The 27,900-nt window shown below is 42.3% G+C and overlaps 1 protein-coding gene across 1 annotated transcript in view; it reads left to right on the forward strand.

Moving 5' to 3' along the window:
- The window catches only part of SLC23A3 (solute carrier family 23 member 3), a 133,478-nt gene that overhangs the window by 24,269 nt on the left and 81,309 nt on the right, over positions 1–27,900 (forward strand). The window lies entirely within an intron of this gene.

Here is a 27,900-nt window from a genome sequence, read left to right on the forward strand (position 1 = left end):
TTTAAATCACTAAAAAGCGCTATTCCACAGTCATGGATAAACATAACTGGATATCATTGCACATCATCTTGATAGTAAGTGCTGAACACTCTACAAAAAACATGAAAGGGGGAGATATTCATTAAGTCCCCGTGGACTAACAACATCCAACCTATGGATCCATCGGGATTCGCATCTTAGTAAAGCCAGATTCCGATCACCACCTCTATTAGAAAGAGGGATGTGATCGATCATACGATACTTAAGACTGGCTAAATTATGTCCTGCATTGGCATAGTGTCGGGCATATATATATACAGTCAGGTCCATAAATATTGGGACATTGACAGAATTTTCATATTTTGTCCTCTATTCACCACCACAATGGCTTTGAAATGAAACAAACAAGAAGTGATTTAACTGCAGATTTTCAGATTTAATTTGAGGGTAATTACATCCAAATCAGGTGAACGGTGTAGGAATTACAACGGTTTCTATATGTGCCTCCCACTTTTTAAGGGGCCAAAAGTAATGGGACAAACTAAACAATCCTAAATCTAACTTTCACTTTTTAATAGTTTGTTGCAAATCCTTTGCAGGCAATTACAGCCTGAAGTCTGGAAGGCATAGACATCACCAGACGCTGGGTTTCATCTCTGGTGATGCTCTGCCAGGCCTCTACTGCAAATGTCTTCAGTTCCTGCTTGTTCTTGGGGCATTTTCCCTTCAGTTTTGTCTTCATCAAGTGAAATGCATGCTCAATCGGATTCAGGTCAGGGGATTGACTTGGCCATTGCATAACATTCCACTTTTTAGCCTTAAAAAACTCTTTGGTTGCTTTTGCAGTATGCTTCGGGTCATTGTCCATCTGTACTGTGAAGCACTGTCCAATGAGTTCTGAAGCATTTGACTGAATATGAGCATATAATATTGCCTGAAACACTTCAGAATTCATACTGCTGCTTTTGTCAGAAGTCACATCATCAATAAATACTAGGGAACCAGTTCCATTGGCAGCCATACATGCCCACGCCATGACACTACCACCACCATGCTTCACTGATGAGGTGGTGTGTTTTGGATCATGAGCAGTTCCTTTCCTTCTCTTCCCTTCCCATCACTCTGGTACAAGTTGATCTTTGTCTCATCTGTCCATAGGATGTTGTTCCAGAACTGTAATGGCTTTTGTAGATGTTGTTTGGCAAACTCTAATCTGGTCTTCCTGTTTTTGCGGCTCACCAATGGTTTGCATCTTGTGCTGAACCCTCTATATTCACTCTTGTGAAGTCTTCTCTTGATTGTTGACTTTGACACATATACATCTACCTCCTGGAGAGTGTTCTTGATTTGGCCAACTGTTGTGAAGGGGTTTTTCTTCACCAGGGAAATAATTCTTTTGTTATCCACCACAGTTGTTTTCCATGGTCTTCCGGGTCTTTTGGTGTTGCTGAGCTCTCTGGTGCATTTTTTCTTTTTAAGAATGTTCCAAACAGTTGATTTGGCCACACCTAATGTTTTTGCTATCTCTCTGATGGGTTTGTTTTGATTTTTCAGCCTAATGATGGCTTGCTTCACTGATAGTGACAGCTCTTTGGATCTCATATTGAGAGTTGACAGCAACTGATTCCAAATGCTAATGTCAAACCTAGAATCAACTCCAGACCTTTTACCTGCTTAATTGATAATGAAATAACGAGGGAATAGCCCACACCTGTCCATGAAATAGCTTTTGAGTTGATAGTCCCATTACTTTTGGCCCCTTAAAAAGTGGGAGGCACATATTGAAACTGTTGTAATTCCTACACTGTTCACCCGATTTGGATGTAATTACCCTCAAATTAAATCTGAAAGTCTGCAGTTAAAGAACATCTTGTTTGTTTCATTTCAAAACCATTGTGGTGGTGAATAGAGGCCAACATCTGAAAATTCTGTCAATGTCCCAATATTTATGGACTTGACTGTATGTATATATATATATATATATATATATATATATATACACACACAATTAGTTATATTGCAGCTTCCAAGAAGGTATTGCAAATATACATATGCATATAAAACATAAAAAGACATATTTTCAAATCTTTCAAAAGATTCATCCTAAGTCTTTCTGTTTGCATCTCCTACAAAGCTTAGTAAATAGACCCCCTATATGTTTAATTCAATAACATATCCTCCTTTTTTCTTTAAAGATAAGCCCTGTATACTTCAGTGCTACAACACAACAATGAAATATGTTAAGAAATTATCTAAACATATTACATTGGTCTGCACATTTCTCTTTCTAGTCTCTCATACACAGGGGCCTATTCATCATTGCTGAAATATCGATGGAGGTAATTAGGTTTAGAACTCGCATGTTATCGGAGGAATTCATAATTCCTCCTCTCCATAAGTATCTATTCCAAAAGCTGTCATTTTTGCGATGACAGCTCTTTGGAAAATAGATACTTTTCCCTGCCTAGTCCTATTTAACCACAGCTGTAATCAATGCTGCGCATGCGCTGTTCCGTTCACAGAAGCGGCACGTGCGCAGTACTGATTACAGCTGCGGTAATTGAACATAAAATTCTATGTGTCCCCGCACCCCACACAAACATGGGAGTAACTGATGATCAGCAATTTGCTCCTAAATGCCAGAAAACAGATGAAAATGGTCGTCAGACAAGTTTGTTAAATGTTTGATCTAAACAATTTGTTCAAACAACAGTTTTTATCCATTTTCCGGCATTTGGGAGCAAATTGCTGATTGTCATTTGCTTTCATATCATTCCAGATTTTCATTCCAACCAATCAACTAGTTGGATGGTTGGACAGAAAATCTTTACATGTATATGCACCTTTAGTCACCCAATCATAGATCAGACAAGCTTTTTGCTCTTCTATTATGGAACAGTTTTTGTTTCACCTGTTACCATTACTTATTCAGGGCTGAATTCAATTAGCCCCGTTAATTTAACAGGGGTGAAAAAGAGTGGTAGCCTCAAGCTTTAATACCTGGCGCTATTCAATTCCAGACCCTTTATTACCTGAGCACCTTTTTAACGCTCTCTAAATTACATATTAATGGGCGTTAACACATAGAATCCGTTATAAGTTCACAGACCTTTGCGTTAACAGGGTCGCAGCACCAGTTAACACGATAGTCTGTTAGAAAAAAAAATGCCTATTAAGTGCAGCCTACATGCTGCCTTTAGGGCTAAAGAGTGGCGTAAGTTCATCCCAGACGCCCGGAGACAAGTTATAATTTGATGCCCCCCCCTTCACAGCCGCTGACACTGTAATGTAGTAATTCACATGCAGACAGGCCATGGATAGACGAAGGCAGCAGCTGATGGTCTGACATGGAGCTCTCCATAGTGTATGGTGGCCCTCTCAGGTGCCAGGAAGGGGTGCCATGTATTGGGCAGCCGTGATGGTACACTCCAAGTACATAGTTACAGCCCTAAGTGGGGTGAATATGTTGTGGACAAGGTACCCCTTTAGAGCTGGAGACCGGCGGCAGGCGCCTCCATTGTCTCCCATAGTTCTGCCCCTGGGGCTAAATGAATAGACTCGGGGGATCAATTAGCCTGCAGTAAATTACCATGGCTAATTGAATTCCTCTCTCAGTCTGACTAATGTTGAATCATGTGTTTTAAGCAGTTCCTCATGTACAGTATTTGCTCTAATCCATCTTCACATTAGCATTTGTGCTAAGGAAGTCCATAAGGTTGTGGTGCACTTCAGTAGATAAGATACTTTTGCAGAAGTCTTCTTTACCATCATGTGTTTTCTTCTTAGGTTCTTTACATTTTTACTAAACTTTACACCAATTAATTTGACCGTGGATACAGGGGCGTATCTATAATGGGTTCAGGGTGTGCGGGGAACATGGGCCCCTGGGTCCAGGGGGGCCCCACACCGCACACCCTGCACCCATAATATTACTTACCCCACCATACGGTGTGGGGCTCCAGCGCTGTAAAATGACTGGAAATGGCCGCTGCGGCCATTTTTCCATCATTTGTGCATGCGCAGTACAGGGAAAATGGCCGCCGTGGTAATTTTCCCATTGATCTGTGCATACATTATAGACTCTTGGCACACTCTAGTGCCCAGAGTCTATAACTCTGGCCGCCGGGTGGAGAAGAGGGGGCCCGTGTCAGAGACTGCTCATGGACCCCCTCCTCTCTAGAAACGCCGCTGCGTGGATAGTTGGGACTTGACGCAGTGTGCAAAAATTCACAATTATCAGTGAATTGTCTAAATTCAGTGCTGGAAAACTGAGGACTAACGATACTGCCTTTGAACCTCTATACACCCCTGCCTATACCTTCTGATATCCTGCCTATGAACCTCTAAGGATGACACTATTTTGCGTACGCAGTTATACAGTAAATAAAGACTCCAGACCTAGAACCTGTGGTTCCAAAGCACAAAATATTATTCAAGTAAAAGTACAGCAGTTACACGCTAGTTATAAGTACAATTTAGCGCAAAGGAATTATACAGATTCAAGTACAGTTATACATACGCAGCACTCTGGACCTGATGTAGGCATCAGCAAGAAACCCCTCGTAAATCAGCATTCAGCACAAAGACTAGGAACCCAGGGTCAGAGCACACATATTTATACCCCCCCCCCAGAAATAGACAACACAATAGAGAAGTTTGTTGCTAATACCATTGGTCCTAAAGGAGAGGGCATATGTTACAAGGCATCTAACAGGTTGGTTCAAATAGACACAGTCCAGCCTCTAACAACTGGTGGTCTCTGGTTTCCCGCCTCATGCAAATCCTAACAGTTGGTCATATAATGTACATTTTGTTGCTTGAAGTCTCTGCGGTCCATAAGTTGAGAATGCATGTTGCGATCTCTACATCGATGTTACCGGAATACTGTTGAGAGAGTACGCATCAGTACTATACCAAACATGGCTTATTTATCACGTATAAAACCTTAGTTACAAAATAATCTTTATTTCATAGCAATTATAATAAATGTGCATACTTGAATCTTATACCTTAAAGCTTATGGAACCTTGTATGTGAATATGTAATGTGTGAGTATGTGGGGTTTGAAGTAAAGACGCTAGTTAACTTGGGGCAGATGCGTGTGCATGACCTAGGCATTTGCTAATATGCAACTAGTTAACAGCGCAATTGTGCATATTAATGTGTGTATGAGAAATGGTGAAACATGCAATTGCATGATGCTAATAGTTATATCGCCATATGTACTAAAGTGTGAGTTTATCTAAAATGGCGCTTGGGCGGCCATTCACAAAATGGCATCTTGCGATCTCATTTCCAAGATGGCGTCTTGCGGTCAGTCGCAAGATGGCGTCGCTGCGATCCAATTTTAAACTGATCTTGTCTCAGCCAATTATCCAGCTTTGACAGTCCACCCTTTGATAGCGAACAACATGCTATCACAATCTGATTTTAAAATATAATTTAGGCTTACATTTATATACTAATTAGTGTTTTATGGGATGGCACAAGGTGGTTCTTAATCCATCAATAATGTGTCTCTGAGTGGGGACATAAAACTACTATTATACGCACACCGCGGATCTTGGAAGATTCTGTGAAAGGTGTGGGGATACACCAGTTCTATAAAGGCAGTCTCTTGAAGGGGAAATTTGAGACTTTACATTATCTGAGGTGTTTTAAAAATAACATTTCAATAATACATTCTATGCATGTCTAAATATAATACATTAAATGATGGTATTTCCTAGTTCAGGGTTGTAATACAGTTCAGTATTTACCTCAGTATTCATACTGACCACCATCATAATTTTGTTCTTTTGTTTTACTCTATTTTTACATTTTCCACACTTCAACACAATAGGAACACACCGGACACATATGCCAATTATTATGATGATAATCAGTATAAGGATCAAGAATTTGCCTATGCTGGCGATCACTTCCTGGATCCATTCCCCTAGACCTGAGAACCATTTCACTGGGTTCAGCCATGAAACCCATCCTTCTATCTTCTCCCCTACTTCAGCCACTGAAGCATTATGGTTCTTACGAAATTTCCATTTTAGCTGCAGAATTTCATCCATCTTTCGGTCTATCACCTCCTTGGGGTCGCTGGTATCATTGGTGACATAGGTGCAACATTTTACTCCAAATTGGGTGGCCAAAGTTACACAGTACCCTCCAGTAACAGCAGTTAAATTATTTAACACTAGCCTGTGTTTTACCAGTTCTTTCTTGTACGCTTGCAATTCTCTACCTGTATACCTGAATGTGTCATCGTACATCTCGGTGAAATTATCTATTAATTTAGCAAGTTCCTGAATGTATCTAAAATGTAATGTACCCCGAGCGATCCTGGTGGGATCCAATGTGACTAAAACTTGAAAGCCAGTCACTAATTAACTGAGTGGCTATATGCATGTCACCAGGTATCATATTTCGTTTGCCTCTGTGTTCATATTGTGTGTGAAGATATGGTGACGGTGTGTTTTTATGTATACCAAGCATTTCAACATGTGTGAGGGTCATAACTTCTGGGGCTACTCTTTCCAGGTAACACAAACCTTCGGAACTCGGGGAGAGCCACTTATACGCTTTTCTTCCACATATAAAATATACATTATCAGGGAGAACATAAGGAATGGTATGCATCATTATCATTGAGCACATTTCCTTTGCAAACAATCCTATTTCTGGTGCTCTATAGTGGTCCGCGCTACAGGATAATTATCCTATCTCTAGCTGCTATACACAAATGTGGTATCCCAACCTCATACAAATGTATACTAGTAATCACAAGCAAAGGTGCTAGCGCTGCAAGATAGAACTGTGATCTAGTGGACGGCTAGATGTTATTACTTAATAGATAATTGTCTTACACTGAGACACGTAATTTAAGCTCAAAGCTGAATATGAGACATGGTGTATTTCACCTAATAAAATGTTTAACTATAAGGTGGGCGTTCTTTTAATCAGGTCTATTGTCCTGGTGTAAACCACTAATTTATCTGTAGGGTGGGCGTTCTTTACAGTGAAGTCTAATGTCCTGGAAGTGTATATGGAGTCTGGGTTTGCAATAACTTTAGGCAGGATGTTCTTAATCAACCAGGTATCCGTACTTCTAATGTCAGTCACTGATGCAATGCTCCAAACAAATAAATAGATTCCCTTTATCCACTGGTATGTTTCAGTCTAATGACTCACCTCCTCGGATGTCACCCATATGAGGAAAAGAGAGATACCGGAGCATCAGGTGCAGGCATGCAAAGGTGCTGTGATACAAGGTATATGGTGCACACTTACCCAGGTCCTGTAGTGGATTCACGGGTGCACCTGCAATCCTTGCTTCTCGGTCCAATATGTGCGGATGTAAGGGTGGATGGTGGTCTAGCTCAACTAAATATACACTATGAACGTGGATGTATGGGAATAAAAATTTGTATTTATTGCCTGTCCACACACCTAGGTGCTGCAAGTGGTACAGGTAAATAAAAATTGACAATATTCGCAATATTTATGCATACACATACAGTATGCCAATATAAGAGTTCAGGGGTAAAAAAGTCTGTGGGTGGTGGGTTCCCAACGCGTTTCATCCCCTGTAGGGACTTTTTCAAGGGTAGGTGGTCTGGTGTGCATAATGAATAGCATTAAATACCTTGGTATAGATCACCATTTGGTGTCCATCATGCTGCTTCCGGTACGCGCTGTTTGCTGCGCGTTAGTCCCGTCACTAGAGTGTACTGCCCCTCTGCTTGTTGGAATGACTGCGCATGCTCCGTGCGCTGACTGTAGACACTACATCTCATAGTAAGGTGTGTTGTGTGTAGCTGTCTATACACTGCGTGTATTGCAGCTTTCTTAGTCTCCCCTGTCTCCCTCTTGTGGGCGGCCATTTTGGGTGAGATTTTTTCTATGTTAAGTGACTATAGAGCCTTGCTTCCCGTGAAGGGGCATTTTTGGCCGCATAATAAAGCCTTATGTCCCAAACGGAATATCCCTTATAACTTCACAATTAATTACTATTGCTCAATCCTCCATATTTATGTGATAGGCATACACTGTATAGTTATCTCTCTAGATGTATTATATGAACCTAGTTACAGGGGCAGTGTAGTTCTATCCCTCATGTTATCCAGCTGATCCTGACTTACCATCTCGTGCTAATCTTATCTTACCTATGTACCAGAACTATCATGCTGTATGGATGGGTGTTCTGTCCCTTCTCTCACAGAATTATTCTAACTAGTTATACTTCATTATTCAGTGTACATCTAATTTTTTTGAGCGAAATAAGAGACAAAAATTATAGACAAAAATTGGGACTCGATCTGTTCCATTGTTCAGTGTGCATTTGATTGAGAAATAATGATTAGGTTTCTTGTCATTAAGGTACCATAGGAATTTAAATTGAGTTGTGACTTGTATTCACGATATCATATCCTCTTCTCCTAATGGACTGATAAAATGTATTTTGGGACTTCCTTATGGGTCAATGTTAAGACCATCCGGTTGTAAGGTTTTCATTTCAAATATCCACCGACTTTCTATTCTGTCGATTCTGGTTGTGTGATCCCCACCTCTCCAATTGGGTTCAACCTTCTCTAGTCCAGTAAACGTAAGGCCCTCTGGTTTGCACGCATGTATTGACCTAAAATGGTCTGAAACACTATGGCCTAAAAATCCCTTTTTAATATTGTTGATATGCTCACTAATTCTGATTTTTAGGCTACGTATGGTCCTTCCAATGTACTGCAGTTGACACGGGCATTTTAGTACATATATGATATTGCAGCTGTCACAGGTAATTGTGTCTTTTATCTTGTATTTCTTACCCGTTACGACCGATGTTATTTCTTTTGTGGGTGCCGTGCTTCTATACTTAAGTTGTTTACATGACCTACATCGGCCGCAGTTATAAAAGCCTGCTTTTACCCTTTGCCCATCTAGGGTTTGTTGTTTGGGAGAATTTTGTTTTGGTCTAATGTGGTTCGTTACTACCTTCCTACCGATATCTGGAGCTTTTCGGAAAACTATATCAGGGTGATTGGGTAGTATATGATGTAATTTCTCATCCATATGTAATAAACCCCAATGTTTTTTTAGAATATTTTTCACCCTAACTGCAGACCCCGTATAATTAGTTACAAAATAAACTTTGTTGGGATCTTCCTGTTGCTTTTTATCCTTATAATCTAAAAGTGGTGCCCTCGGTTGTGTCAATGATTTGGTATAGGCCTTCTCTACATGGTTCATATCATAATGCTTTTCTTTAAATTGCTCTTTTAGACTATTACTTTGGTTCACAAAATCTGTTAGGTTGGAACAATTCCTCCTAATCCGGGTGAATTGACTCATAGGGATGCTATTTAACCAGTTGGGATGGTGATTGCTGTCGGCCCTGATATAACTGTTTACATCCACCTGCTTGTGATGTGTCCTAGTGTGGATCTTATTGTCCTGGATGAAAATATCCAGGTCCAAAAATTGGACATGTTCCTTACTGAAATTGGTAGTGAAAACCAAATTGCGATCATTCGCATTGATGTGAGTCAGAAAATTGTCTAGCGATGCCTTATTGCCTCGCCAGATGAATAATATGTCATTTATGTACCATCGCCACAGGACCAAGTTTGCTCCAAGCTCGCAGGAGGACCAGATGGTATTGTCCTCCCAATGACTCATGAAGAGATTCGCGTAGCTCGGAGCAAACTTGGTCCCCATGGCTGTCCCGCACCGCTGCAGGTAGAATTCATCCCCAAACCACATATAATTGTGGCTGAGGATGAACTCTATACCTTTTAAAATGAATGTGACCTGTTGCTGGTCCAATTCTGTATCTTTATCCAAGAAGTATTTTATACTGTTTAAACCTTGAGTGTAAGACAATTATCTATTAAGTAATAACATCTAGCCGTCCACTAGATCACAGTTCTATCTCTCAGCGCTAGCACCTTTGCTTGTGATTACTAGTATACATTTGTATGAGGTTGGGATACCTCTTTTGTGTATAGCAGCTAGAGATAGGATAATTATCCTGTAGCGCGGACCACTATAGAGCACTTTTAACCTATATCCCATATAGGTTGGCAGCTTAAGGATTTACACTCAAAGACGTATGGGCCTTCTAGACTCCAGAGGATCCAGGATAGATAGGGCCAACACAATATTCCTACAATTAGATAGTCAGATACCAATAGACGTGTCCAATGACACGTTTTGTCAAACTTTTATGAAATTAGAAAAACTATTAGAGAAGGAAACCAAAATATGGTGGGACAAATACATTTTACAATGGTACAGATCACAAGATCTTATACCCAAAGGATTAAAAATTAAGAAAAGACCCACTCACAACAAGGATAATGTGGAGTTCATAAAAAATTGGGATAAAATATTACATGATTGTTCCATTAATTTGATGGAACTGATTATTAAAGAGAGAGAATCTGAACTGGAAAAAATTAAACAAGAGATTGACACATTAGACACTAACCTGGAACCGTACAAAACAGATAAGGAATACCAGACCTTAGAACAACTTATAAAACAAAAATTAGATAGAGAAGAAGAATAAATAATAAAAATTAAAAAGTCCAAAATATTTAGGGACAGATTTGGGAACACTAGTTCACACAGGTACAAATCAAAGGACCCACTAAAGAAATTAAAGAAACAAACCAAGAAGCATACCAGAAAACCAACATTTAGTACAAATTGTCAAGATACACCAATTAAAAGTAATCAAAAATTAGGGAAGATCATCGTAAATCCTAAACATAACAAATATGTTACTTCAGGCACCCCGATATATAAAAATTGTAACCTAACCTATCAACAGTTTATGACCCGTATGCATACAAAACCAACAATTGACAATGAAGTGATCGATCTTCTCAATTTGAGCACCTATAGTGAGGATGATACGAATAGCTTTTCCATTCATTCCATTAAGGATTTGAGCCCAAATAAGGATCATTACACGAACACTGTAAGACAGTCTTTTGAAAGAGGGTGGAGGGATTTAGTAGCCCCGAAAGAGACCATTCCAGAGGGGAACACCTCAAATACATTATTAAGCATTAACACATCAGAGGCATTACTAAGTGCTGTGCAGGAGGATCTCACATCAGCAAAAAAATGGGGGGACAGTTTTTTAGACTTAGGGACTCAAATACCCATTTTAAAGAACCGGAACCCATTATCGCAAAAAAGGAAATTAAACACTGTAGAAGAGGCTGTAGGGGAGGGAAAAAATGCAGAAAAGATCAAGATCCCAATCCAATGCTGAACATCCATTAGGAATTTACAACCTGAGTAGCAAATTATTGACACCAACTGAAACCTCAGTGCTAAGTAAAGGATTAAAATTCGCCCCAAGCAATAAGATTGATAAATTCTCACCATACATGGACATTAGGAGTTTCACCAGAAAACTCAGTTTAAAAAAATATTTTTTGGATAAACCAGCTGGTCTGAATAATATCCTGAATAGTTACAGATACAGGCACACTACACTGAAACCACAGTCGAAGTTTAATCCAAGTTATTTAAAAGGCCCTTATGTCCAGACCTTTGAAAAGGCAGTCATGAATGATATAGATAAGATCAACATTCAATCGAGATGCAACACATGCAACCTGACAAAAATACAGATTAAGGCGCTCAATGATTTAAAGAAAGACACGAAAATAGTCATCAAGCCGGCAGATAAGGGGGGGGGGAATTGTCATTCTCAATCAGGAGGATTATCAAAAGGAAGCTATGAGAATTCTAGGAGATACCAACACCTATACGAAATTAAAAGGGGACCCCACTAAAAATTATCATGAGGAGTTAACATCACTTCTGAAAGAAGGATTAAGAATAGGGATCCTTAGGAAACACGAATTTTATTTCCTAAACAACCCCCACCCCATGATCCCTGTGTTCTATTATCTCCCGAAATTGCACAAGGATTCGGTAAATCCACCAGGAAGGCCGATCACATCTGGGATCAATTCCCTAACTGCACCATTGTCGCAATACATTGATCAATTTTTACAGGTATATGTGAAAGAACAAAGGTCACATTTGAGGGACACGACTCAGGCACTCAATGTATTGCAGGATATCAATTGGACCAAGGAGTTATGGCTAGCCACAAGCGACGTTACGTCGCTGTACACGATTATTAACCACACTCAAGGTTTAAACAGTATAAAATACTTCTTGGATAAAGATACAGAATTGGACCAGCAACAGGTCACATTCATTTTAAAAGGTATAGAGTTCATCCTCAGCCACAATTATATGTGGTTTGGGGATGAATTCTACCTGCAGCGGTGCGGGACAGCCATGGGGACCAAGTTTGCTCCGAGCTACGCGAATCTCTTCATGAGTCATTGGGAGGACAATACCATCTGGTCCTCCTGCGAGCTTGGAGCAAACTTGGTCCTGTGGTGACGGTACATAGATGACATATTATTCATCTGGCGAGGCAATAAGGCATCGCTAGACAATTTTCTGACTTACATCAATGCGAATGATCGCAATTTGGTTTTCACTACCAATTTCAGTAAGGAACATGTCCAATTTTTGGACCTGGATATTTTCATCCAGGACAATAAGATCCACACTAGGACACATCACAAGCAGGTGGATGTAAACAGTTATATCAGGGCCGACAGCAATCACCATCCCAACTGGTTAAATAGCATCCCTATGAGTCAATTCACCCGGATTAGGAGGAATTGTTCCAACCTAACAGATTTTGTGAACCAAAGTAATAGTCTAAAAGAGCAATTTAAAGAAAAGCATTATGATATGAACCATGTAGAGAAGGCCTATACCAAATCATTGACACAACCGAGGGCACCACTTTTAGATTATAAGGATAAAAAGCAACAGGAAGATCCCAACAAAGTTTATTTTGTAACTAATTATACGGGGTCTGCAGTTAGGGTGAAAAATATTCTAAAAAAACATTGGGGTTTATTACATATGGATGAGAAATTACATCATATACTACCCAATCACCCTGATATAGTTTTCCGAAAAGCTCCAGATATCGGTAGGAAGGTAGTAACGAACCACATTAGACCAAAACAAAATTCTCCCAAACAACAAACCCTAGATGGGCAAAGGGTAAAAGCAGGCTTTTATAACTGCGGCCGATGTAGGTCATGTAAACAACTTAAGTATAGAAGCACGGCACCCACAAAAGAAATAACATCGGTCGTAACGGGTAAGAAATACAAGATAAAAGACACAATTACCTGTGACAGCTGCAATATCATATATGTACTAAAATGCCCGTGTCAACTGCAGTACATTGGAAGGACCATACGTAGCCTAAAAATCAGAATTAGTGAGCATATCAACAATATTAAAAAGGGATTTTTAGGCCATAGTGTTTCAGACCATTTTAGGTCTATACATGCGTGCAAACCAGAGGGCCTTACGTTTACTGGACTAGAGAAGGTTGAACCCAATTGGAGAGGTGGGGATCACACAACCAGAATCGACAGAATAGAAAGTCGGTGGATATTTGAAATGAAAACCTTACAACCGGATGGTCTTAACATTGACCCATAAGGAAGTCCCAAAATACATTTTATCAGTCCATTAGGAGAAGAGGATATGATATCGTGAATACAAGTCACAACTCAATTTAAATTCCTATGGTACCTTAATGACAAGAAACCTAATCATTATTTCTCAATCAAATGCACACTGAACAATGGAGCAGATCGAGTCCCAATTTTTGTCTATAATTTTTGTCTCTTATTTCGCTCAAAAAAATTAGATGTACACTGAATAATGAAGTATAACTAGTTAGAATAATTCTGTGAGAGAAGGGACAATATGAACACCCATCCATACAGCATGATAGTTCTGGTACATAGGTAAGATAAGATTAGCACGAGATGGTAAGTCAGGATCAGCTGGATAACATGAGGGATAGAACTACACTGCCCCTGTAACTAGGTTCATATAATACATCTAGAGAGATAACTATACAGTGTATGCCTATCACATAAATATGGAGGATTGAGCAATAGTAATTAATTGTGAAGTTATAAGGGATATTCCGTTTGGGACATAAGGCTTTATTATGCGGCCAAAAATGCCCCTTCACGGGAAGCACGGCTCTATAGTCACTTAACATAGAAAAAATCTCACCCAAAATGGACGCCCACAAGAGGGAGACAGGGGAGACTAAGAAAGCTGCAATACACGCAGTGTATAGACAGCTACACACAACACACCTTACTATGAGATGTAGTGTCTACAGTCAGCGCACGGAGCATGCGCAGTCATTCCAACAAGCAGAGGGGCAGTACACTCTAGTGACGGGACTAACGCGCAGCAAACAGCGCGTACCGGAAGCAGCATGATGGACACCAAATGGTGATCTATACCAAGGTATTTAATGCTATTCATTATGCACACCAGACCACCTACCCTTGAAAAAGTCCCTACAGGGGACAAAACGCGTTGAAAACCCACCACCCACAGACTTTTTTACCCCTGAACTCTTATATTGGCATACTGTATGTGTATGCATAAATATTGCGAATATTGTCAATTTTTATTTACCTGTACCACTTGCAGCACCTAGGTGTGTGGACAGGCAATAAATACAAATTTTTATTCCCATACATCCACGTTCATAGTGTATATTTAGTTGAGCTAGACCACCATCCACCCTTACATCCGCACATATTGGACCGAGAAGCAAGGATTGCAGGTGCACCCGTGAATCCACTACAGGACCTGGGTAAGTGTGCACCATATACCTTGTATCACAGCACCTTTGCATGCCTGCACCTGATGCTCCGGTATCTCTCTTTTCCTCATATGGGTGACGTCCGAGGAGGTGAGTCATTAGACTGAAACATACCAGTGGATAAAGGGAATCCACCTTATAGTTAAACATTTTATTAGGTGAAATACACCATGTCTCATATTCAGCTTTGAGCTTAAATTACATGTGTCTCAGTGTAAGACAATTATCTATTAAGTAATAACATCTAGCCGTCCACTAGATCACAGTTCTATCTCGCAGCGCTAGCACCTTTGCTTGTGATTACTAGTATACAATCCTATTTCTGGGTCTTCCATCTGGTACATGCAAGTCTCTGGCTGTATTATTTTAGCACAGTAACCATCTGGCACCTTACCAATAATTTCTTTGGTGGAGCTCAATGCATACTGGTACCTAAAATGTCTCCCACTAGATTTAATTGAGCATAACAGATCATGGTTTATGGACTCATTATTAGCTCTTTGTGAGAAGGTCATCATCTTACTATTCCCTGTCACTTCCCAACTCCCGGGTTTATTGGGGTTGGTTATGTTTAAACACAAAAGTGATCTATCTACTTGGAATTGATAGAGTTTGAAATGAGGTGGTTTCGATGAGAGGAATTTTCTATCCAATGTTTTCCCTTTTTGTAATTCTAAAATTTCCGTGATATTCAGCGGAAATGGCACCAATCCTACGTTATGCTGTCCCTGTGGCACATGTGAACACACCCAGCAATCAGTTTGATTTAACACTTTGCCTATCATGCTATGATAATCCTCTAAAGGATACCCACCCCAGTACGGGTTATATTTAGGCTGGCACCGTTGAATACAGTTATCATCAACTAGGGACCCACAAAGCTCACAAATACAGGAATCTTCAGACGATAAACCTCCACACCGTCCCCGAGTATCCGGAATAATAGCTCTCTTAACAATAACAGTACTAAGATTGGTCAGACACTCCCCTGATTGGCATTGCACTCCTTCTAACTCCACTCCATCAGCACTGCCATCAACTCCCCTCTCCACAATCGGTCCCCCTTCACAGAAACCGGGCATTCCCGAACCGACCAGGATGGTGAACACTCTAAAAGAGAACATGAAAATGAACACAGCAGGCCCGTCCATTGCCACAACAAGACCTACAGATTTCTTTTAGTTCAGGTATCTCACTACGACCTTTTCAATCCTCCCGGAACAAGTTCGCGAGCGACAGGTCCACGCTATCAGCCTGGTCTCCGACTTGTTTCTCCATCAGTTGATTGACCTTTTTGCAATGAGTGGAATGGACCCAGGTATCTCTCTCAGCCACCTTCAAAGATGTAGTACTTGTCAGCAGCGCCTGGTATGGACCTTACCACCGATCAGTCAAACAACCTGAACGCAAGAAATTTCTGATCATAACATATTCTCCTGGTTCAACATCATGACAGTTAGTTTCAGGCATATCATTGGACAACAATTTCAGTTTCTGCTGCTGTTGTTTTAACTGCTTACTCCATTGATATAAGATACTTTACAGTTACCTCGTTGTTACCCTTCAAGTCTTCCTGTGGACTTATAATCAAATGAGGTTGTCTACCGAACAGTATTTCAAGTGGGGACAGATTTAGAGGGGATCTAGGAGTGGTCCTTATACTATGTAGGACCAAAGGTAACGCTTCTGGCCATCCTAGTCCAGTCTCTGCCATGATTTTACTCAACTTATTTTTAATAGTCCCGTTCATCCTCTCTACCTTGGCACTGGCTTGTGGTCGGTAGGGGGTGTGAAGTCGACTATTAATACCCATCAGCTTACACATATTTTGAAAAACATCACCTGTGAAATGAGTACCCCTGTCACTCTCAATGATTTTAGGGATAATGTACCTACATACAAATACCTGAACTATTTTCTTAGCAGTAAATGCAGCAGTATTAGTGGCTGCTGGGTAGGCCTCAATCCAATTAGAAAATACATCAGTGCACACTAATACATTCTTAAGATTCCTGCAGGATGGTAATTGGATTAAATCAATTTGTATCACCTGGAAAGGTCCATCAGTCGGTGGAATGTGGGACGGTTCGGTAGGGATCACTTTCCCTATGTTCTTCCTCAAGCAGGTCAGACAGGACAATGCTCTATTTTCTGCTTGTGAAGAAAAACCTGGTGCGCACCAGTATGCTCTCACCAACTTGCAGATACCTTGCTTTCCCAGGTGAGTCAGACCGTGTGCTGCCTCAGCCAGGCTGGGGTAATATGCCTTGGGGGCTACTGGCTTACCTTGTCCGTCCCTCCAGAGCCCGGAGGACTCTTGCCCACATCCCTTGGACTTCCAAATGGACTTTTCCTGGGTTGAACACAAATTTTGCATCTCAATTAATTTCAGCATATCAATTGTTTGGAAAGACATAATTTTTTTCAGTTGGAGAAAACATTTTTAACCCTGCTGCCCATTTTGCAGCTTCATTGGCTCTGTTGTTGACCAGTGACACCGGGTCATCCTCACATGTATGGGCTTTACACTTGATTACTGCCACCGCTTTGGGCAGTTGGATTGCTTCTAAAAGATGTTTTATGTGTTGGGAATGTGCAACTGGTGTGCCTGCTGCTGTCATAAAATTTTTCAGACGCCATAGAGCCCCGAAATCATGCACCACCCCGAACGCGTACCTCGAGTCAGTGTAAATGTTAGCAGATTTGCCTGCTGCCAGTTCACACGCTCTAGTTAGTGCTACTAACTCTGCCACCTGGGCTGAGTGAGGAGGACCAAGAGGTTTAGCTTCTATGATGTCTGTGTCATTTACAACAGCATAACCTGTACATAATTCACCTGTATCTGTTTGTCTATGACAACTCCCATCCGTGTAAAAAGTCACATCTACATTCTCTAAAGGTGTGTCGTGTATGTCAGGTCTAGCAGGAAAGGTCTGACTCAGATATTCCATACAATCGTGTATATCATTATGTCCGCTGAATTCACCCCAAGCCAGCAACTCGTCTCCTTCCACCCTTTGTACATCATGTTGTACATATGGTAAATACATTGCTGGATTCAGCGTGCTGCAACGTTTAACAGTGCTGTTTGCAGGTGCGATTAGAGCTAGTTCCCATTTGGTAAACCTAGCCGAAGAGACGTGTCTGGTTTGAGCAGAATTCAGCAGAGCAGATACAGCATGAGGAGTGTAGACAATCATAACATGACCCAATACTACGTCCTCACTTTTACTCACCAATAGAGCGGTAGCTGCTACACTTCTCAAACAGGTGGGGAGTGATCTCGCCACAGTGTCCAACTGGGCACTGTAGTATGCTACGGGCCTACTGGCATCACCATGTTTTTGTGTAAGGACACCTGCAGCACAACCATCGGCTTCCGTACAATACAAATCAAAAGGTTTTTCATAATCAGGTATTCCCAATGCAGGTGCTTTTGTCAGACTATCCTTAAGATTAAGGAAAGCCTGCTCTGATTCCTCTGTGTGTATGACACGATCGGGCTTTGAGGAAGAGATTAGTCCTGTAAAGGCAAGGCCAAAATAGAAAAACATGGGATCCACATTCTACAGTATCCACACATTCCCAAGAAGGTACGAATTTGCTGTTGATTCTGCGGCAGTGTCATGTTCTGTATGGCCTGGATTCTATCATTTGTGAGATGTCTTAAATATTTTACTCTGGATTGACACGGCTGTAGTTTGTCCTTAGCCACCTTATGTCCTGTATGCGAGAGATGAAGCAACAAAAAGTTTAGTATTATTCAAACATGACATAAACAAATCAGAACACAGCAATAAATCATCCACATATTGAATTAGAACAGATCCATTGGCAGGTTGAAAAGATTGTAAACAGTCGTGCAATGCCTGGGAAAAGATACTGGGGCTGTCTATGAAACCTTGGGGAAACCGTGTCCATGTATATTGCACACCTCTGTATGTAAATGAGAATAGATACTGACAGTCAGGGTGGAGAGGCACATAGAAGAAAGCAGAACAGAGGTCAATGACAGTGAAATGGGTTGCATTTGGTGGGATCTGCATCAGGATGACAGTTGGATTTGGCACTACGGGGAATTGGCTCTCTACGACCTTATTAAGTACCAGCCTATAACCCCTCCCACCACTCTTTTTCACCGGAAAGATGGGACTGTTGGCTACACGGACTAAAATTCCCTGTTGCAATAATCGTTCAATTATTATGCCTACCGCTTTTTAAATTTACCATTACGGGGCTTACATTTGCCATTAATCCAGTGTCCTGTCCATCCTTAGTCCAAAGGGAATCTGGAATTTGTGACAACATTTGATCTACCTGGGATGGATTTTCATTTAAACTGGTAGAGTGATACATTATCCTTTTGGGAGTGTCCAAAATATCCTGCATCTCGTGCGCAACTCTCTCAGGGATATCTAAACCATCAGGGGTGCAATATATAACACATCCCATCTTACATAACAAGTCTCTGCCCAGCAGGTTAGTAGGAGCCACAGCAGCCAAAAGAAAAGAATGCCTTGTATGCAACGGCCCAATAGTAACCTCTGTGGACTTTGTTAAAGGATAATGTTCCACTTTACCTGTTACACCCATTGTTGGTACTGTCTCGTTGGTCACCTGTAAATTAACGGGAGATTTTATCACTGACCTGGTCGCCCCTGTGCCTACAAGAAAAGGATATTCAGTACCAGCTACATCAACCATCATGACCGGTTTTTCCCTAGTACTTCCCGTTAACTTGACCCCTAGCATTGGTTACCGTTCTCCAATAATGCATTAACGGCCACAATTGGAGCTGGTGCCTGCTGGACATTTGCTGTTCTCTGTGCATATCCCTTATGGGGATATCCAGGTACTCTCTGGTGTGGGGGTCCTCCCCTTTTTATTTTGCAGTTTTTAATTAAATGTCCTGGCTGGTTACAATTAAAACATATTCGTGGATCGGATGAAGACACGGGTTGTTGTGAGGTTTGAGCAGGTGGAAAAGGTGGTGGATATGGGTAGGTATATGAAGGATAAGGGTATTGTGGGGAATATGAAGTTTGTGAGTAGTGTGGGACCTGTGATTGTGTAGGGTTAGTAGAATAGAGCTGTGTTTGTTGTTGCGTGGGAATAGTGAGGGCGTATAACTGTTCAGGTGTGGGTGTGTGTGTAGATGCAAGTGTGTCTGTTGGCTGCGATGTCACCGTCATTCCTTCCAGAGCTTGAATACTGACAGCCATTAGTTTTTCGCTCTGGGTCTCTCTCTTCTTTGAGATGTTCTTATCATGTTCTATGGCAGATTCTATGAGGGTATCTATTGTTACTCCCCTCCAGCCAGCTTGTGAGGTCTGAACCCGAGTCTTTAAGTTTTCCTTAAGACCGTCCATGAGTACCGTGACTATCATTCCCCTGTGGTGAGTGCTATCTTTAATATCTTCTATCCCAGTGTACTGGGTGCTAGCCTGCAGAGCCCGGTCACAATACTCTTCTGCAGATTCACTCTCCTTTTGCTTTATGGTGACATTTTTGTTCCAGTTAACTACTACCGGAAAATATATACCCAATTGAGTTACAATGCGGGAAATGTTACCTTGGTTTACTCGGTCTGTTAAGGGAACGTCACCATCCAATACACAATCTGTGATAAATTTTGTCATGTCGGTATTACCTGGTAGACAGGCCCTTAATACCACACGCCAATCTTTATTAGTTGGCTCATGAGAACTACCCAAATTCCTCAAAAATCTTTGACATTTGGCTAGTTCCTTTTTGGGATCGGGGAAATCAATTATGATGGAATTTAGTTCTGCTCTTGTCCAAGGACAATGCATTACCACTTCCCTCGTGGGCACTACACCGTTCGCATCTGCATTTCCATTCGGAACAGTTATTGTCCGAATGGGATGCAGACCGGTAGCGCTGCTACCTTTGACCTTGTTACCTGGCTGGGGGTTTAATCTGTTGCTGCTACGTATGGTATTAACAACTTCCTCTATGGGTGCAGAGGATGTTAGCATTTCCCTTGCTGTTACCAATGGAGATGGCGGCACCACTCGTGATTGTCATGGTGTAGCATCTATCATTTGTATAGCATGGGAAATGGCAGACAAACAAACTTTTTCCTCTCTTGTCCCTGGATTCTAGTCAGCGTCCCTGGCTCACACGAAAACGGGTAGTGATTTCTCAGCACCAAGCGGTTGCAGGTAAACCCAGCATGTGGCCACTCCACCCTTTGGTGAGATATCGATAACCGTATGTGCCGTGTGAGTGGGTAAGTAACTTCACTACGAGCCCCAACTAACGATACTGCCTTTGAACCTCTATACACCCCTGCCTACACCTTCTGATATCCTGCCTATGAACCTCTAAGGATGACACTATTTTGCGTACGCAGTTATACAGTAAATAAAGACTCCAGACCTAGAACCTGTGGTTCCAAAGCACAAAGTATTATTCAAGTAAAAGTACAGTCAGTTACACGTTAGTTATAAGTACAATTTAGCGCAAAGGAATTATACAGATCCAAGTACAGTTATACATACGCAGCGCTCTGGACCAGATGTAGGCATCAGCAAGAAACCCCTCATCATTCAGCACGAAGACTAGGAACCCAGGGTCAGAGCACACATATTTATATCCCCCCAGAAATAGACAACACAATAGAGAAATTTGTTGCTAATACCATTGGTCCTAAAGGAGAGGGCATATGTTACAAGGCATCTAACAGGTTGGTTCAAATAGACACAGTCCAGCCTCTAACAACTGGTGGTCTCTGGTTCCCCACCTCATGCAAATCCTAACAGTTGGTCATATAATGTACATTTTGTTGCTTGAAGTCTCTGCGGTCCATAAGTTGAGAATGCATGTTGCGATCTCTACATCGATGTTACCGGAATACTGTTGAGAGAGTTCGCATCAGTACAATACAAAACATGGCTTATTTATCACATATAAAACCTTAGTTACAAAATAATCTTTATTTCATAGCAATTCTAATAAATGTGCATACTTGAATCTTATACCTTAAAGCTTATGGAACCTTGTATGTGAATGCGTAATGTGTGAGTATGTGGGGTTTGAAGTAAAGACGCTAGTTAACTTGGGGCAGATGCATGTGCATGACCTAGGCATTCGCTAATATGCGACTAGTTAACAGCGAAATTTTGCGTATTAATGTGTGTATGAGAAATGGTGAAAGATGCAATCGCATGTTGCTAATAGTAATATCGCCACATGTACTAAAGTGTGAGATTATCTAAAATGGCGCTTGGGCGGCCATTCGCAAAATGGCATCTTGCGATCTTATTTCCAAGATGGCGTCTTGCGGCCAGTCGCAACCTGGCGTCGCTGCGATTCAATTTTAAACTGATCTTGTCTCAGCCAATTATCCAGCTTCGACAGGACCATTGTCAATGAACACTTCCATAAAAGCTTTACTAGTAGTCATATATAGTGTCTAAATAGTCATGACAATGTACATCTTCCCATTACAATCAAACAAACCTACGCCTACCTTCTGGTACTGTCTTTCTGGCACTGCATGAGGACTCAGTAGCTCGACTAGTTGCTTTGGTCTATAAGTAAGACATAATTTACATGTAGCTGTCGTCTGTGCTAGGACTTGGTTCATTCTCGGCCAATACATCACTTCTCTTGCCCTGTGCTTACATTTTCTTTCCCTAAGAGGCCTTCATGTATCTTGCACAGCATAGTTTCTCTTATACCCCTTTCAGACAGACAAAATGACCCAGCGATTTTCCAGCGCGAGCCGGGTAGACCCGGATAATTTTTCTGTTTGAAAGGGTAAACCCATGTTGAAAATCCCGGGACTTCGACCCAGGAAATTACCAGGGTTTTTCCTGGATCAGACACGGTTTGCTGTCTGTCTGAAAGGGTGTGACCTCGGTTGTTAGAGCCAGGTCGCGGTAAACAGCTGTGATTGGATGAGCTGGCAGGGCACTGGCTGATTGGCTGAGCGGGGCGAGTCTCTGACTGGATGAGTGGGCGAGGCACTGGCGCTGGCATCTGAGGTCATCAAGGAGCTGCAGAAATTGATGAGAGAGACAGCATTGCGCACTGAACGGAGGAGGAAATCAGAGAGTTGCTGGCAGCTAGAGGGGAGGTAGAGATCCACAGGCAAATTACTGGGACAGTTAAGGATGCCACAGTGTTTACCAACATTGCCAAGATACTGGCATCCAAGGGCATAACGCGGACGCAGCAACAGGTTGTCAACAAACTGAAGGCTCTGTGAAAGACCTACAACAAGGTTCGTGACCACAACCACAGAAAGAGTGGTGCTGCAAGAATGGAGTGGCTGTATTATGACCAGTGTAATGAGGTATTTGGCAGTTCTGCACTGGTTAATCCGATTGCCATCTCATCATCCAGCTGTGCGTCATCACGGAATGTGGCAACAGAAAACAGCCAATCCAGCCCACTGACACCACCAATGCTTTTTTATGACATCACTGAAATCACCGACACAGATTCGCAGGCTGTCATTGAGGATCATGTTGCTGAGACTATTGAGGATGTGGTCGAGGCAAGTGGAAGCTCCACAGGGATACCGGCTGGGCCCCCGGCTGCCGGAGACCCCAACGTTGCGGAGGAACAGTAAGTTTTTTTTTTCCACCATAATATCACTCCTTTTATTTTTATTTTTTTTTACAACAAATAATACAGTTTGGGGGCGATGTACTAACGGCGAAAATGCAGTTTTCGGGGGTTTTACCCATAGAGGGAGATGCTTAGTACATCTCCCTCTATGGCCCATATTGCCAAATTACATTGTTGTTGGCACTCGTTCCTAATATTAAATGCTGCTGTAGACAGCTGTACCTGTATGTCAGTGAAAAATGTCAGTGGGTCACTTTAGGCATTGCACCTTTTAAGACTAGTAAAGACTTCTAACAACAATATTGGCTGGGTACACACCTGCCTGCTGATAGCACGATTTATCATTTCAAAAGGACACATTGTGCTTATCATGCAGTGTGTTTGCACAATTGTGCGCTTCCACAGGTCACACAATATTGTGTGCCATGTGTTGCTGTTATAGCGAACGACGAAACAAGATATGTGCCTGTATAATTTTTTATGGTCTGTGGCGAAGTGATTTGCCATTACCATTGTACCTGGCGTTGTAATGTGTACCCAACCCCACTCTACTTGAATCCAAACTCAAAACGTGTGTGTTGCAGTGTACAGTTAGAGTGCAGGAGGGAGAAGGCCTCATGTACATATATGCTGACATCACTGCTATTTGATTTTTAAATTGTCTTTATTTTCTTCTATTTCTAGTATTCAATGTTCCGGGAAGAAGGTTTCGAATATGGAACAGACAACACGCATGATGCCTAGAATTCTCGTTAATCAACTGCGTGTTTCAGATACGGAAATTCAGGAGGATGCCCGACTCCAGCGCTTCCTCGCTAACGAACGAGAATTACAAAATTATTTTATTACGCAGCTTGTGGGTATGCATGAGCACATTAGCAGGGAAAACCAAGGAGCACAAATGGCCTAGAGTCTAGTTTACACAATCTGCACCCTAATCCTATGTATCCTTCTTACTATTCTGAGGGTCATTTCCAAAATTATCCACATTATACCAGAGGGCAAGCTTTATTAGAAACAAACCCCTCAAATCCACAGCATACCACATGCTACTGTGCATCATAGTCCACATGCCCGGCCTAGTACTAATAATCCAGATGGCACAGGGAATAATACTCCACTTGGCACCATACATAACAGTTCTGATGGCACAGGAAGTACTAGTCCTTATGTCACTATGCAGAAGTACCCCAATGGCACTATGCATAACAATACACATAGCAGTTTGCAAAACCAGAGCAGCACTTTCTACAGACAGTTATAGACCCTTTTTTTGGTTATGTCTACAGTGTATTTATATTTAATTTTAAACTGTATTCTTTACAGGGTTTGGGCCCATTCATGTGCACCCTGCACTAAGTAGCCTGCCAAGTATTTGGGCACATATCTGCCCTTAACTGGAAGCACATATAAATATATATATATATGTATATATGTATGTATGTATATATGTATATATATTAGGGGTGAGCGGGTTCGGATTTCTGAAATCCGAACCCCCCCGAGCCCCCCCGATCCGAGTCCGATCCGAATCAGGCTCGACTTTTCCCGCCTGACTCGGATCTGAAATCGAGGCAAAACGTCATCATCCCGCCTTCCGAGTCTCGCGGGTTTTGGATCCTATATAAGGTACCCACGTCGGCGCCATTTTCTCACTCGGCTGTGGACAGTGAAGAGGGAGGGTGGGAGTTAGGGCTGTGTAGTGTAGTGTAGTGTAGTGCTGCTGTTGTCCACTACTTCAAAGTCCATAGGGGCTGGCTGTGTTGTGCTGTGCTGCTGTTGTTAATAGGGGCTGTGTCCACTACTTCAAAGTCCATAGGGGCTGGCTGGACTGTGTTGTGCAGTCAGTTCTCCATAGGGGCTGTGTCCACTCCAAAGTCCTGTGCAGTGTCCCAGTCCTAAAGGAGTGCTGCAGTGTTGTCCAGGGGGTGCTCTGTCCATCAGGGGTGCTCCCCCCAAGTGCTAAAAAAATAATATATTTTCTGTGTTTGTGAATTGTGTGCGCAGTAGCCGCACGTGCATCAACAAAGTAGTGCCAAGCGTGCGCCTGTGTCATAAGTAAAGGGCCGGCTGGCTTGACCGTTAAGGGTGCTGTAACCCCCGAAAGTACACTCCAGTCCAAACCAAAAAAAAAATTATTTTCTGTGTTTGTGAATTGTGTGCGCAGTAGCCGCACGTGCATCAACAAAGTAGTGCCAAGCGTGCGCCTGTGTCATAAGTAAAGGGCCGGCTGGCTTGACCGTTAAGGGTGCTGTAACCCCCGAAAGTACACTCCAGTCCAAACCAAAAAAAAAATTATTTTCTGTGTTTGTGAATTGTGTGCGCAGTAGCCGCACGTGCATCAACAAAGTAGTGCCAAGCGTGCGCCTGTGTCATAAGTAAAGGGCCGGCTGGCTTGACCGTTAAGGGTGCTGTAACCCCTGAAAGTACACTCCAGTCCAAACCAAAAAAAAAATTATTTTCTGTGTTTGTGAATTGTGTGCGCAGTAGCCGCACGTGCATCAACAAAGTAGTGCCAAGCGTGCGCCTGTGTCATAAGTAAAGGGCCGGCTGGCTTGACCGTTAAGGGTGCTGTAACCCCCGAAAGTACACTCCAGTCCAAACCAAAAAAAAAATTATTTTCTGTGTTTGTGAATTGTGTGCGCAGTAGCTGCACGTGCATCAACAAAGTAGTGCCAAGCGTGCGCCTGTGTCATAAGTAAAGGACCGGCTGGCTTGACCGTTAAGGGTGCTGTAACCCCCGAAAGTACACTCCAGTCCAAACCTAAAAAAAAATTATTTTCTGTGTTTGTGAATTGTGTGCGCAGTAGCCGCACGTGCATCAACAAAGTAGTGCCAAGCGTGCGCCTGTGTCATAAGTAAAGGGCCGGCTGGCTTGACCGTTAAAGGGTGCTGTAACCCCCGAAAGTACACTCCAGTCCAAACCAAAAAAAAATTATTTTCTGTGTTTGTGAATTGTGTGCGCAGTAGCCGCACGTGCATCAACAAAGTAGTGCCAAGCGTGCGCCTGTGTCATAAGTAAAGGGCCGGCTGGCTTGACCGTTAAGGGTGCTGTAACCCCCGAAAGTACACTCCAGTCCAAACCAAAAAAAAAATTATTTTCTGTGTTTGTGAATTGTGTGCGCAGTAGCCGCACGTGCATCAACAAAGTAGTGCCAAGCGTGCGCCTGTGTCATAAGTAAAGGGCCGGCTGGCTTGACCGTTAAGGGTGCTGTAACCCCCGAAAGTACACTCCAGTCCAAACCTAAAAAAAAATTATTTTCTGTGTTTGTGAATTGTGTGCGCAGTAGCCGCACGTGCATCAACAAAGTAGTGCCAAGCGTGCGCCTGTGTCATAAGTAAAGGGCCGGCTGGCTTGACCGTTAAAGGGTGCTGTAACCCCCGAAAGTACACTCCAGTCCAAACCAAAAAAAAATTATTTTCTGTGTTTGTGAATTGTGTGCGCAGTAGCCGCACGTGCATCAACAAAGTAGTGCCAAGCGTGCGCCTGTGTCATAAGTAAAGGGCCAGCTGGCTTGACCGTTAAGGGTGCTGTAACCCCCGAAAGTACACTCCAGTCCAAACCAAAAAAAAAATTATTTTCTGTGTTTGTGAATTGTGTGTGCAGTAGCCGCACGTGCATCAACAAAGTAGTGCCAAGCGTGCGCCTGTGTCATAAGTAAAGGGCCGGCTGGCTTGACCGTTAAGGGTGCTGTAACCCCCGAAAGTACACTCCAGTCCAAACCAAAAAAAAAATTATTTTCTGTGTTTGTGAATTGTGTGCGCAGTAGCCGCACGTGCATCAACAAAGTAGTGCCAAGCGTGCGCCTGTGTCATAAGTAAAGGGCCGGCTGGCTTGACCGTTAAGGGTGCTGTAACCCCCGAAAGTACACTCCAGTCCAAACCCCAAAAAAAATTATTTTCTGTGTTTGTGAATTGTGTGCGCAGTAGCCGCACGTGCATCAACAAAGTAGTGCCAAGCGTGCGCCTGTGTCATAAGTAAAGGGCCAGCTGGCTTGACCGTTAAGGGTGCTGTAACCCCCGAAAGTACACTCCAGTCCAAACCTAAAAAAAATTATTTTCTGTGTTTGTGAATTGTGTGCGCAGTAGCCGCACGTGCATCAACAAAGTAGTGCCAAGCGTGCGCCTGTGTCATAAGTAAAGGGCCGGCTGGCTTGACCGTTAAGGGTGCTGTAACCCCCGAAAGTACACTCCAGTCCAAACCAAAAAAAAATTATTTTCTGTGTTTGTGAATTGTGTGCGCAGTAGCCGCACGTGCATCAACAAAGTAGTGCCAAGCGTGCGCCTGTGTCATAAGTAAAGGGCCGGCTGGCTTGACCGTTAAGGGTGCTGTAACCCCCGAAAGTACACTCCAGTCCAAACCAAAAAAAAAATTATTTTCTGTGTTTGTGAATTGTGTGCACTGTGGCTGCACGTGCATCAACAAAGGAGCAGCGCCAAGCGTGCGCCTGTGTCCCATAAGTAAAGAGCCGGCTGGCTCATTTCTTAAAGGGTGGTGTAACCCACAAAGTGCACTACTCTCCAGCAAAAATAAAATAATATTTTCTGTGTTTGTGTGCGCTTTAGCC

Source organism: Taudactylus pleione, unplaced genomic scaffold, assembly GCF_031769625.1.
Source record: "Taudactylus pleione unplaced genomic scaffold, aTauple2 ptg000122l, whole genome shotgun sequence".
Classification (NCBI taxonomy): domain Eukaryota; kingdom Metazoa; phylum Chordata; class Amphibia; order Anura; family Myobatrachidae; genus Taudactylus; species Taudactylus pleione.